At 54.5% G+C, this 12,990-nt stretch overlaps 1 long non-coding RNA gene across 2 annotated transcripts in view; it reads right to left on the reverse strand.

The window, feature by feature from the left end:
- Positions 1–837: 837 nt before the first annotated feature.
- Positions 838–12,990, reverse strand: part of LOC111166334 (uncharacterized) — a 24,265-nt gene continuing 12,112 nt past the window's right edge. For both annotated transcript variants that reach the window (XR_002642588.3, XR_002642589.3), the window contains exon 3: positions 838–11,591. This is a non-coding gene — a long non-coding RNA (uncharacterized LOC111166334). The remainder of the gene's footprint in view (positions 11,592–12,990) is intronic.

A 12,990-nucleotide genomic window follows, 5' to 3' on the forward strand; every position in this document is an offset into this window, starting at 1 on the left:
TGCTTCCAAACAGACTGGGGCATCCGCAAAGGCACCAATCTGCCTGCTGGGGCCAGGGGAGGGCACGTGTGGGCTAAGACTAAAAGTATGGGTGGGCAAGGGGAGGAGAGGTCATCTCAGGCACGGCGCAGGTACAGCGTGTTCTGGGAACCCCACCCACCCCGACCAGGGCTGCGGGAAGACATCCAGCAGATGGGACTGGAAGAGTAGGCAGAGGCCAAGTTGTGGAGGCCTCTGTGGGCCAGGCCGAGAAGTCCAGCAGGAAGTGGGCAGCGATGAAGCTGGCCACCCCAAGATGTGCAGGGCCCAGGGCAAGAGTCCAAATGGAGGCCCACAAATCGAGATAGCAAACTGCTAAATAAAATATGTCCTTCTTGCCTTCCTTGACAATAAGCCTTCATAACAATAAAAACTTTAAATGTGCATAAAGCCATGGATTTTACATGGATGAATATTAATTGACTAAAATATTCTAATATAACAATTAAAATTAAAAGGCAAAATACAAATTATAGCTAATGAACATCAGGACAGTAAATCAGAATTATTGATGTAAATCTAAATGTTTAAAATTTTGTAAACATAACTATGTATGAGGAGATATTTTTATAAAATATAATGCTTTGTAATTCCAGTTTTCAATGCCCACCGAATTGCCAATACAAAGATTCGTTGTCAAATTTCACATACGGTGCATCTAGACTTACATTTATACAAATTGTTATATGAATTATTTAGTAGAGTAAAATGTTTCTCACTTGCAATGTGCATCTATCTTGAATACTATGCTAATTTGTGTGTACTTCCGGAACTCGAGGGGAAGCAGGAACACGGATCCTTGATACACCAGGAAATTTTATTATATAAGAATCCATTGAAAAAGAAAAAAGAATCCATTGCATTATTCTTGAATTTTTTAAAATAACCTATTACATGTATGCCAGCTGGGAGGAAGGATTTAACAAGTTTATCCATTTATTTTTTATTTCACCCAAAAGCACCTGTACAGTGTTCATTGATGTCACTGGCAGAGGCACACTGGGACGGCAAACAGACACAGTTGCTTTGTTTTCTTTTTTTTAATCACTTTTTTTTTTTTTTTTTTTTTGCGGTACGCGGGCCTCCCACTGTCGTGGCCTCTCCCGCCGAAGAGCACAGGCTCTGGACGCGCAGGCTCAGTGGCCATGGCTCACGGGCCCAGCCACTCCGCGGCATGCGGGATCCTCCCGGACCGGGGCACAAACCTGCATCCCCCGCACCGGCAGGTGGACTCTCAACCACTGCGCCACCAGGGAAGCCCCGACACAGTTGCTTTTTGTTTCACGAACTTAGAGCAAGTCCATCCCAGCGTGATCAGTGTTAACCACAAGAGCCGATGTTTGAAGTTCTGGCTTGTGCCATGCAGCACTCAGTACCAGATCCTGCACGACCTAGGCATCCAAGGGTGCTTCAACAAATGTAGCACCAGTACTGTATTCATGTTTTGAGGGGCCTGGAGAAGGGGGCCCTCTTGATAGTTGTAAGGGCAATATTGCATTGAAGGGTGTTGAGCAGAGACGCGACATGGTTAGATCCTCACATTAGCAAGACCACCATGGAAGCTCTGGGGAATGGACTGGAGGGAAATGAGGAGTCTGGGGGACTTTTAGGGGGGACAGTTGAAATAATTTCTGCGTGAGAAAAGACGGAATCCTGTACAGAGATGTGGGTGAGGGTATAGGATGGTGAAGAAAGGTTAAGAGAGATATTTAGGAAGCAAGAAGGTTTTTTCTTCTTTTCTCCATGATCTCTAGAACCTTCTTACCAAGGTGGAGTAGGGGGACACCGGACAAATAATCATACAGCTAAAGTAAGAGAAATTCAGAATCAAGGGCAAAAGGTGACCAAGATCGACCCAGTCCTGAGCTGTTTGATGCTCTCCAGCAGTTAGTTAGTGACGAACCAGAGGCCGAGGCTAGCCGATGGTCCCCATGGAGTGCAGTGCCTGTAAACGTGCAAAGAGATGGATCGGAGTTAGATTTCAGGAAGCACTGCTCGGGATAGGCGCAAGGGGAAGAAAGGCTGGGGCCAGGGAGGAGCATCCCCAGGCAGGGCCTGCTTGGTTTGGGGCCGAGGGCGTGGAGGCATCAGGCTGGACAACATAACCTCATAGGGAAGCCTTCAAACTCCAGGCTCTCTGCCCTGATCCCAAGGGCTAAAACTCCGCCTGCGTCCTCCGCAATCCACCATGTCTACACCTGGCAGCCTTCGCAGAGGGTTATCTCCCCTCCCCCCACCCCACGCCTCCAGCTGCCTGTCCCTCTGCCAATAGCCCCACTCCTGGCCTTTCATCTCATGCCACAGCAGCTGGCCACGATGCTGCAATCCCCCACCCCACCAGGCTGTCCAGCTCCACAGCTTCTCCCGGGCTTGGGGCCCACAGGGCCGGAGACCCAGGTCTCCCAGGGCTGTAGCTTCCTGCTGCAGACCCTGCCCAGTGTGGCCTAGGGGGCCTGTCCCTCCTCACCCTGTAAGCGTGAGCACATACCTGAGGCACATCCTGACTGCCCTCTCCTCCCCCGGCAACCTCCCCTCCATCAGGCCTCACCCCAAGAAACTTCCTGTCTCCAGGGCCCTTGCCCTGCCCCATCCTCTCTGACTTGAAGGACCGGGAAGCCAGGAGGAGGCCGTGAGACTGCGGGAAAAGGCTCGACAACGGGAAGAACAGACGTTGGAAGGATGGCTGCCATTTTTTTCACCCAAATCTTCTTCTTTTCTTGAGATTGGTGGAGGCAGGCATAGTGCTGAGGCAGGGAGATGGGTGAACTGACCGGTGGCAAGTCAGGACGGTCAGCTCCTCAGGTGATCGGTTGCCACTGCAGGCATCAGCCCCCTTCCAGCCCCATCCGTTCCCAGGACCTTGGGGGAAAGTACAACCGGCATAGGTGGGATAGGATAAGTCCTCTGTGGTACTGGTGGGTGGCAGCAGCCTGCCAGGAGGCTGGGAGGGAAGCAGGAGATGCTTTGATGGGGGTAGGTAGGCTGACATAATAGGTCCAAGTCTCTGGATGAGACTGAAAAGCTTAGGATACAGCCTCCTCCTCTGGCTGGGGCGAGTTGAGGCCAAGGCATATCTTGGCCACCAGAAAAGAACAGAAGTCACATCTGGCAGAGGGAGAGCAGAGATTTTGTCCAGAATCCCCCCTCCCCCAGCCTTGAGCACCCTCTGGGCAGTCAGGTGGGCCTGGCCTGAGCTCTATGGGCCACGGTCATCCAGGAGCCAGGCCAGGATGTGTGGGTGCCTCCTGCACAGGCTGGGGGGGCCCTGAGGTCAAACACTGGGTCTTCTGTACCTTCCTACCTGCTCCCCCACAGTATTGGGGGCCACTGCCCACTGCCAATTACATCCAGGTGACTTTCCTGAAGGCTGCTTCGCCTCTTCCTTAACAGCCTCATTACCTGCGGTTTCCTGATTTCCAGGAGCTGGGCAGGGAGCAGCAGGGTGTGGGGAGCTCTGTCAACCCCCCGACTGTTTGCCAGTCGCGTTGATCGGACAGTGAGAGGAAGGCGCCCGCCTGCGGGCTAGGAGCTCCTCAAAGACGCCCAGAAGCAGCAAGGCTTGAGCAGAGCTTCCAGGGACAGGCAGGAATTGGAGAGAAGAGCATTCGCTGCAGCAGGGGACAGGGGTGGGCGAGAACCACTGTCAACACACCACTCAGAGGATGAGGGTGAGCAGTGTGCTGACCGCCAGAGCTCAGGACCCACTGTCTGTTGAGAAGGGGCAGGAAGAAAGTACCTGTGCCCAGAGCGGGCAGAAGACTTACCCTTGGAGGGAGGGGGTGAGGGGACATCATTATTTTACTGTTTATTTTCTAACACTGTTGAAACTCATGCAAGAATGCAGTCATCTATTACTCGTGGAATTAAAAATATATAATAAACGGTGAAGTCTGAAAAAAGTGTTGGGTTTAGCTAACAGAAATGTACCAGTGTTTAATTCTTCACTGGGACAAAGTTACCCGAGTGATATAGGTTGTTAACAACAAGAGGAACGGGGTGTATGGGAACTTTTTGTTTTATCTTTGCAACTTTTCTATACATCTAAAATTATTCTCAAACGAACCAAAAAAATAGGTGTTAAAAATATAATAAAGGGCTTCCCTGGTGGCGCAGTGGTTGAGAGTCCGCCTGCCGGTGCAGGGGACACGGGTTCGTGCCCCGGTCCGGGAAGGTCCCACATGCCGCGGAGCGGCTGGACCCGTGAGCCATGGCCGCTGAGCCTGCGCGTCCGGAGCCTGTGCTCCGCAGCGGGAGAGGCCACAACAGTGAGAGGCCCGCGTACCGCAAAAAAAAAACAAAGACCAAAAAGAAAAAAAAAAGCCTCACTCAGACAAAGTGCTGTCACTAAGAAAGGTCATTTGTCACCCTGCCACACTGGTGGTCGACACTGGCCTGACTGGAAGGCGGTGGGGCGGGGCCGGTGCGGGGGAGGGGGCCGACTGCGGGAGAGGTCTGGGGTCATTTCACAGAGCACAGCTGGTTGGGGAGGCTCTGAATGCTTGACCAGTGGGCGTCAGGAAGGTTTGTCTCGATGGGTCAAGGAACTTCTAGATTAATGGCAAGCCAGACAGATGGGTTATGGTGGCAAAATACAGGAGCTGTGGGAGCATGAAAACAAACTCTTGGAAGGAGGTAACATCTCATGCCTAGAGGGTAAGTGGGAGATAGGGGGAGAGGGCAGGAGAGCTTTCTAAACAGAGCGCGTGTGGCTCCTTCTGGCTGGGGTGTGCGGGGGAGGGGAATGGCAGCTCAGGGCCACAGCCAGGATGTGGAGTCCAGTCTGGAGTCCAGACTCCTTACTCACTGTGTCCCTGGGCAAGTCACTTAAACTCTTGGGGCCTCAGTTTCCTCATCCATAATATGGAAATTATCATTCTATCTGCCCTGCCTGCCTCCCGGAGTCACCGTGTTGTAAGCGTCACACGAGACACTCCTGTGGAGAGGCCTGGAGTGGAGCAGTCCCTGCGGAAAAATGAGCACTGAGCCCACAGTGAGTGGAAGGGTGGCCAGCAGCCCCTCTCCGCCAGCACTGAAGTCAGTCTAGCCACACTCAGCTCTGGATGCAGGCCTTGGAGGAGCTCCCCCCACCCCCGCAGGACCCTCCCCAAGAGCGGGTGTCCTCCCCATGCTTGCTGGGGGCAGATGCCAGCCCTCCGCGGGGCCCTGCGGAGGAGATAGCCCGAGTCCCCCACGGTGGGCGGGGGTGGGCAGCGGGGGCCTGGGCAAGCGGGCCGCCGGGGCTGGGAGGATGCTGAGGTGGAGATGGAGGTATCTGTGAGGGCCCAAGCCCAGGGGGGAAGAAATTCTTGCTGGAGCTGTATAATTAAAATCCTATTAGGCGGCGCCTGGCAGTCTCCCATCAACCCCCACGGAGGCTCCACGCTGAACCCTCAGAGCAGCTGCGGCACCCTGCTCTCTGGGCACCGGCTGGGGCTGGCTCCGCTTGGGGAGAGCTGAGGGCCAGGTTACGGCTGGCCTTGGGCAGAGCCAGGGTGGGCCAGGATGGGCACAGGGGAGGGGGAGTGCGGTCAGGGCTCTGGGCCAGGCCTGCCTCTGGGCCCCTGCATCTCCGCCATCCTTCGCTCTGCCCTGTGAGGACTCAGCGTCCCCCCTCCACCCCCTCAGCCCCTCTGCCTGGGACCAAGGGAACATCTTCCTGGCTCCCCATTCTCCCTCCTTCTCTTCATTCCTAGGCTCTCTGCTTTTCTCTGGGTAGCTCCTTGGATCTGTCCTCCCTCAGCTCCATCCTTCTCAGCTCAGGGTTCTCATCCCCCCCGGCGCTCTCCCCTCCTAAACTGATCGCCTGTCTGAGGCAACCTCCCTTTCTCCTATCCTCCTGTTCCAGGCTCCTTTTTTCCATGCAGTCTGCCGGGATCCCGACCCAAGTTCTATTTACCCTTTTCTCTGTGCCCCAGCCCTTCAATACTCATTTCATCTACACCCTGCTGTCTTTCCCTGCCTCTATATCCTGAGGACATTGGTGTCTGACCTCCCCCATCAGACTGATTACTGTTTCTCTGGAGGGCTCCCTGCAAGCAGAATGCAAACCCTGTGAGTTCGATATGCTCAGGGATTGATTGTTCTCCCTTCAGGAGGGGCTCCATCCAGAGAGCCATGGTGTCCGGTCAAAGCAACAGAGTCCTGGGCAAGAGGAGAGGGGCTCGGACCTCGGGGTTCCCCACCCATCCCTTCTGAGTGGCCTAGAGAAGAGGTCCTTAAGCAGGGCCAGTGAAATGGGGGTGGGGGTATGGGATGGGGAACCTGGCTGGGCCCGGCCTCCTCCCCTGAAGAATGCATCCCAGCACCTTTCCAGACCCACACCTCTAGTTGCAGAGCCTGCCCTTAGCTTTCCGCCTTGGGCCACCAGTGGGAGTGAATGCTCTAAGCCCCTCAGAGGGGGTGGGGGCCTGAAGTAACCCGATCTCCCAGCCTTCCCCCAGGTGCCAGCCCTGGATGACCTTGAGAAGATGCAGGTGGCCTGGAATGCCGGCTGTTGGAGGTGGGCCCCGTGTGCCCCATGTTTCCTGGACTCCCTCCTGGATCACAAGGCTGGAGACGTTCTGAGTGGTCCCCTGCCACCACGCTAGGCCGCTCTCACCAGGCTTCCCCTGATTCTCCAAGACCTCTAGGGCAGAGGATTTCACACCCTTCAGAGCCCCCTTTGGATCCCAAAGGAATGGCAGGACCAGAGCATGCGGCCCTTTGACCTTCCCAGCTGAGTTCTGAGTCTTTCACAGGCAGGTCTCTGGCTCCTTGTGAACTCAGTTCCTCTTTCAGTCTGAGAGGAGGTAACACAGGAAAGGGAGAGCCCCCCACCCAGCCCCCTCCCTCCACGTCCTACCTCTAAACCTCTCAGCATCAGCCTAGGAGTCAAAGGTTCAAGTCCGAGCTCTGCCACCAACCGGCTGTACGACCTTGGGCGGTCGTCACTCACCCCGCCACCGACCCCAACCCCATTTCAGCCTCTTGATGAATCTAGGGATGTAGACATTGCCTCACGTCCCTCCCTGATTCTGCCTATCACTCCCCCACCTCAGTCAGCCCCTTCCCATACGCTCCCCTCCTGCCTCCCCCTTCCCACAAGGTACCCACCCAGCTCCTCTTCTCAGCCCTTTCACTTCAACAAGCATTTATAGGGCACAGGCTATATCACAGGCCCTGTGCCAGGTGATGCGGTCACAGAGACAAGACATGGTCTCTGCCCATTGTACCCACCCCTTGTTCATGTCATTTAGGAGAAAGATGAAACCAGAGACTGAAGCAAAGGCAGGTCAACAGAAAAACACAGACACTGTTAGATGCTCCATGAGGCTTTATGCAAACAAGCATGCAAATGAATGAAAGAAGGATGGGGTAGTTGGTGGGACCAAATGAGTGTCTGAGCATAGATTTTGATGCAATGTTCTAACTGGACAGGACATTGGAGATGGTGTGGTGAAAGGGAGGCCCAGGGAGGGGAAATGCCTCAACTGAAGGCCTGTGGCACATAGGTTGGCATCGGGACCAGGGCCAGAGCTCTGTGCACCAGCCCAAATGGAAGAAGCTGGGCCTTCAGAGGGGAAGTCTCTGAATTCGCCCAAGTCTCTTCATGAGACTCAGCCTCTGACACATCTTCACCTGAGCCAGCCAATCCGTGCCGGAGAAGCTGGTCCCTGCCTTAAAGGTCTTATGTTCTAGGAAGGGAGGTGGGCAGTAGCCCGCTGACAGTAATCTAAGGCACATAAGCTCTGTCCCAGGGAAAGCTTGAGCTTCCGCCGATGAGGGCCGAGGCGGGAGAGGCTTTCCCCAGGGGAGGGGACACAGAGGCTGGAAGCAGGCCCACTGTGGACCCCACCCTTGATTTACCTGCAGCAAGTCTGTTTAACTCTTATCTCCCGAGTTATCCTTCTAAGCAGGTTTGGACAAGGTGGAATCCCTTACCCCTGTCAAAGCCACTGTCCAGGTCCAAGCCCTTCATTTGAAAACAGAGGAGACTGAGCTCAGTAAAGGGCTGTGACACACCCACTGAGGCTCACAGAGCCAGGTGCCCTGACCTCTCTCCTCTCCAAGTCACATTCTCTGGCCCTCGCCACTGACAAGGAGTCACCAGGCCAAAAGGACCCTGAGGAGACACATCTTGTGCTGGGAAGGCCTGTTAGGAAGACAGGGTGGGGACAGATGGGAGGAGTGGGGAGCCAGGCTCTTCGATTCTGGCTCTTTCTGCTTTCTGACTCTGCCCCTCCCCACAGCTCCCCCACGAGACCTCATCTGAGACCTTCACAGCTGCAGGGGCGAAGGCTCAGCCAGGGGCAGCCACACACCTGGTCCAAAGCTGTGGTGACATCACCTCTAGTTTTGCTGGACGTGGCACTTCCCATGATGACAGACAAAGTCCACGGGCCTTTCATTCCGTGGTGAGGACAGTGTGGAGGGGGGAGCCTATGGAGTAGATACCAAAGGCAGCCCCCTTCCCACCCCACAGAAGGATCCAGGGTACCGGACAGGGCCGAATGCCAGCTCCTGGGTTAGTTAGGCACTTCTCTCAGAGTGCCCTCATCCACAAAAGCACAAAGTTCTTCCTGAAGTCTGCCCTCCCTCTCTCTTGCTGCAGTTTAAACCCCTGTGCATTCCTGTAGTCAACAGCACTGAAAAACTCAGCTAGCGAGTAGATAAGTATTTATCTTCTGCCATAGGCCCAGCATGCCGTCTGCCCATAGGAGCCATGCAAGGAATTTACCAGAAATCCCAGCACTTGAGAAGCTTACAGCTTTGTGAGCAACACGCTCCCCCCATACAGCCTCCACACTTCTCATGCACGCCCCACTCCCGGCCTTCGCTTTTCCATCAGGAGCCCTGATTTCCTGAACGGCATTCTCCACAGTCTCTGCTCTTCCCTCTGTGCTGTGTGATCCCAGTTGGACAAATCACTCCGCTCTCTGGACCTCAGTCTCCCTGTCTATAAAAAGGAGGGCCTTTTCCCCCTTTTGTTGGGGGTGTCTCAAAGATGTCACAGCCCACTCAGCCCCAGTTGGCCGAGTCAAATGGGGTCCAGGAGCTGGCTGTGCTCCCAGACCACAGAGGGAGGCTCTGCCTTCCCCAGGAGGGCTGAGATGCAGGCTTTCTCTCTCATCCCTGAGGACAGGACCATCCTCGCTGACAGCATCAGCTCGGTGCCCTCTGAAGTCCTGCCAGTGTCAGCACTCCCCCCTCCCCACCCCACCTCATCCCACCCAGCCTCACCCAGCCAGCTCCACTCAGGCTGACAGCATCGCCAGCCTCTTCCCATAGCGGGGGCTTCTGGCAAGCTGATGAGCAGAAAGGGGGGGCCCTCTACTCCCTAAGTCCTATTACCTAAAGTACCACCGCCCTGACTCTATACTAACTGGGGGGCTCATCTGCATTTTGCCTTTGTGAGATTTCAGAGAGGCTTCCTGCCCACCCCATCCCAGGGGCTCCACAGCTGTCTGCTCAAACCCACAGCTGGCTTCAGGGGAAGGAGAGCAGGGCTGGGGGAAAGGCAGGAAGTGGGAGCTAGAATGGGCACTGGGCCACCGGCTTCTCCAAGGAAGGGGAGTCTTGGCAAGGTCCCCAGACCTTGTGCCAGTCTTGACACAAGGGCCAGGGTGGGGATGGAGGGGGTGACGTCCTCCACCTCCCCAGTCTCAGTTTCCTCATCTGTAAACTGGGGCTAATGACATTTAACAAGCAAGGGGGGTGGGGGGCATGTAATTGGCCCCTGCTGGCTCTGGGCTTTGAAGTGGGGTGGAGGAGGGAGGCTGTTGGCCTGGTGCAGGCAGGACAGTGTTGGAGGCCTGAGTGCACTGGCCTGCAGAGGGGGAAGGTACGAATCCCAGGGACCCTCTCCCGTCTGAAGGAACTCAAAAAGCTGAGATCATACACCTAAGGGAGGCCCTGGAGGGCATGGGGTAGACAAGCAGATCCAAGGCCTGGGGGCACAGAGAGGCCCCAGTGTGAAAAAGAATGCCCCAGTCACCTAAGAAAGGTGCCCCATCACCCCCTAACAGGTAGGAGAGGGGGCCTGGGATCCAGCCCAGGAGCTCTCAAGCTGTGCTTCTTTTATTTCATGAACCACAGTGGCCCAGCACATACCCAGACACACAAGGCATGTGTCCACAGGGAAAGGCAACAGCCCTGTGCACATGGGCTCATGAGAAACTCACGAGGAGGTGAGAGAGGGTAGGGATGGTGGGAGGGAAGGAGGCTATGGGGACTGAGCCCAGGGAGGTGAGGACAGGAGGGAGGGAGCCACCACCTCCCACGCCCTTGGCCTTTCCGCTCGCCCCATGACGTCAGGGCTGAGTCACTGGGAGAGGCCGCTGTCCAGCAGGGGTGGGAGGACCCTGGAGACCAAGTCTGGACACTATCCCAGGCCAGGCAATGCGTGGGGCACATTTGACCCGGTTGGCGCACACCAAGGATGCAGGCTAGAGCCAACCATCCACAGTCCAGCCACCCACGCCTGGCGGGCAGAGCCTTGGCTGGGCCTGGGAGGCCCCAAAGGGCCATCTGGGAGGATCAAGAAGTCATCTCTGGCATCCCCCTGCCTCTGGACAGGTCAACAACGGAAACATCCAAGATTCACCAAAATATATTGGGAAGGCCTTCTTGATATCAAACCATGAGTCTTCTTGCTACAAGCTACACCCATTGGGCCTTCAGCAGGGGTAAAGTCCAGGTGGTCACTGCTCTTCCTGGGAGTCCTCTGTGCCCCACCATGCTTTCTCCCTCTAGCTCCTTTTATGTTTCCAATAGGTGGTACACGGAGACAATTGGACATAGCCAATGGATGGAGCATATGTGCAAAGCCTCAGACGCCAGGACTAACCACCCAATGATTTGTTTGGTGGAGCCTCAGAGCCATAAAATTCAAGGGTTAATTTGGTCTCCTGAATAGAAAGAAGACTAGTTCATTCGTTCCACAAATATTTATTGATACCTACTAGGTACCGAGCACCGTTCTAGGCATGGGGATACAGCAGGGATTCGGGGGCTGCTTCTAGAAGAGGCCTCAGAGGGAGAGGAGGATTTAGGCTGTCCAGGGAAACTCTGGGTAGAGTCTCCACCCACCATAAATCCTGGAGACCCATAAGTCCCAGAGGCTCCCTCAGCCGGGGCCACCACTTTCCCACTGGCCTTCTGTGGTCCTGTCTGAGCCTGGGACTCGCCGGCTGGAACATCTGGAAGAACTGATGTAGTCTTTCACCCACTCATCTCCACCCACCGAGTGTGTGTTGGGGAGGGTGGCAGGTGAGATTTATGGGATGCTGGCTGTGCAGCTTGGTAAACCTCCTTGAAATGCAGGGTTTTTCTGCCTCCTGGGTTGACAGTCCCCAGACAGCCATGGTGAGAGGAAGCTTCCTCCGGTGCTCAGGGGCCCACCCAGAAGCTGAGACCTGGGGACCACCCCCCACCACTCCTGCCAATGCTTACCTCCATCCCACTCAGGAGCTTGCCCTCTCGGCCTGCTGTCACTCAGCTCTGTCAGTGTTTGTCTCCTCTGTACATAGCTCAGTGACCTCCTGGGTTCCTGTGGCCTGTAGGGGGAAAACATCCTGGAAAGGATGTTATTAGCTCAACTGAATTAAGTCTAATCAAAATTGGAACATGGATATATGGATGGTAGATTAGATAAAATATTGAATTGATGCAAAATTATAAAATTGATAGCTATACTGTGGTTAAGGAAGAGAATATCCCTATTCTTAGGAAATACATGCTGAACTATTTAGGGGTAAAGGGCCATGATATGTGTAACTTACCCTCAAATTGTTCAGGGAAAAATATATACAGAGAGAGAGAGAGATTAAATGGGATTAAATATTAAATATTAACAATAGGTTAATCTGAGTGAAATGTATAAGGGTGTGCTCTTTGTACTTTTTTTTTTTTTTTTTGGCCGCACCGCCTGGCTTGTGGGACCTTAGTTCCCTGACCAGGGATCGAACCTGGGCCCACAGCAGTGAAAGTGCCAAGTCTAAACCACTGGACCACCTGGGAATTCTCTGCACTATTTTTATCTGTGAATTTTTTTCTAAGTTTGAAATTATTTCCAGGGACTTCCCTGGTGGTGCAGTGGTTGAGAATCCACCTTCCAAAGCAAGGGACGCAGGTTCCATCCCTGGTCGGGGAACTAAGATCCCACATGCCTCAGAGCAACTAAGCCCGTGCACTGCAAGTGGAGAGCCTGCGTGCCACAACAACTGAGCCCACACACTCTGGAGCCCGCGCACCACAACTACAGAGAAGCCCACAGGCCACAACGAAGATCCCACGTGCCGCAACTAAGACTGACGCAGCCAAAGAAATAAATAATAATTTTTTTTTGAAAAAAGAAAGAAATTATTTCCAGTGACAGAGCTAAAGAGAACAGCTCTAGCTCTCCCTTATCCCTGCACTCCTCCCATATAGACCTGGGATGGGGGCTCCCCATGTTTCACTCACTCATTCCTAGAAGAGGACCCGGCGCATAGAGACACTCAGAAGTCAATATGGCTGATACGCTAGATGCGCTCCTGTCTTTCTGTCTTTGCATTTGTCCCAACATCTCCATTCATTTATTCACTTATGAGTAAACACTCTGCATCACTCAGCACACAGCCACTTGCTTTCCCTAGACATATGTAGGAGACAGGAGGACCCACTTACAGAGCCCACCTTGGTGGGTCTTTGTGGTTCTGAGTGAGTCTCGGGCCTGTATCTCGATGCCCCCACCGGACGTTGACCTCCTTGGGGCTGTCACCATCCTCAGGCCTCTCTGAGGGATGGGGGATGGGAGGTACTGGGTGCAGTTTTTAGAGGCTGGGCCCTGCCCATGGGGCTTTGGTGACTCCTTCCTCCCTGCCTCAGTCCACCTGCTGCCCTTCTCCCCTCCTCCCTTGGAGGGCATATGTGCTCCCAAACCCAAGGCAATGGCTGTGGCCCTGAGGGTCCAGCCTCCTCTTTCCCACTTTC

This window comes from Delphinapterus leucas, chromosome 19 (genome assembly GCF_059928025.1).
Source record: "Delphinapterus leucas isolate spDelLeu-1000000601 "Yukka" chromosome 19, BTC_Dleu_Yukka2, whole genome shotgun sequence".
Taxonomy (NCBI): Eukaryota; Metazoa; Chordata; class Mammalia; order Artiodactyla; family Monodontidae; genus Delphinapterus; species Delphinapterus leucas.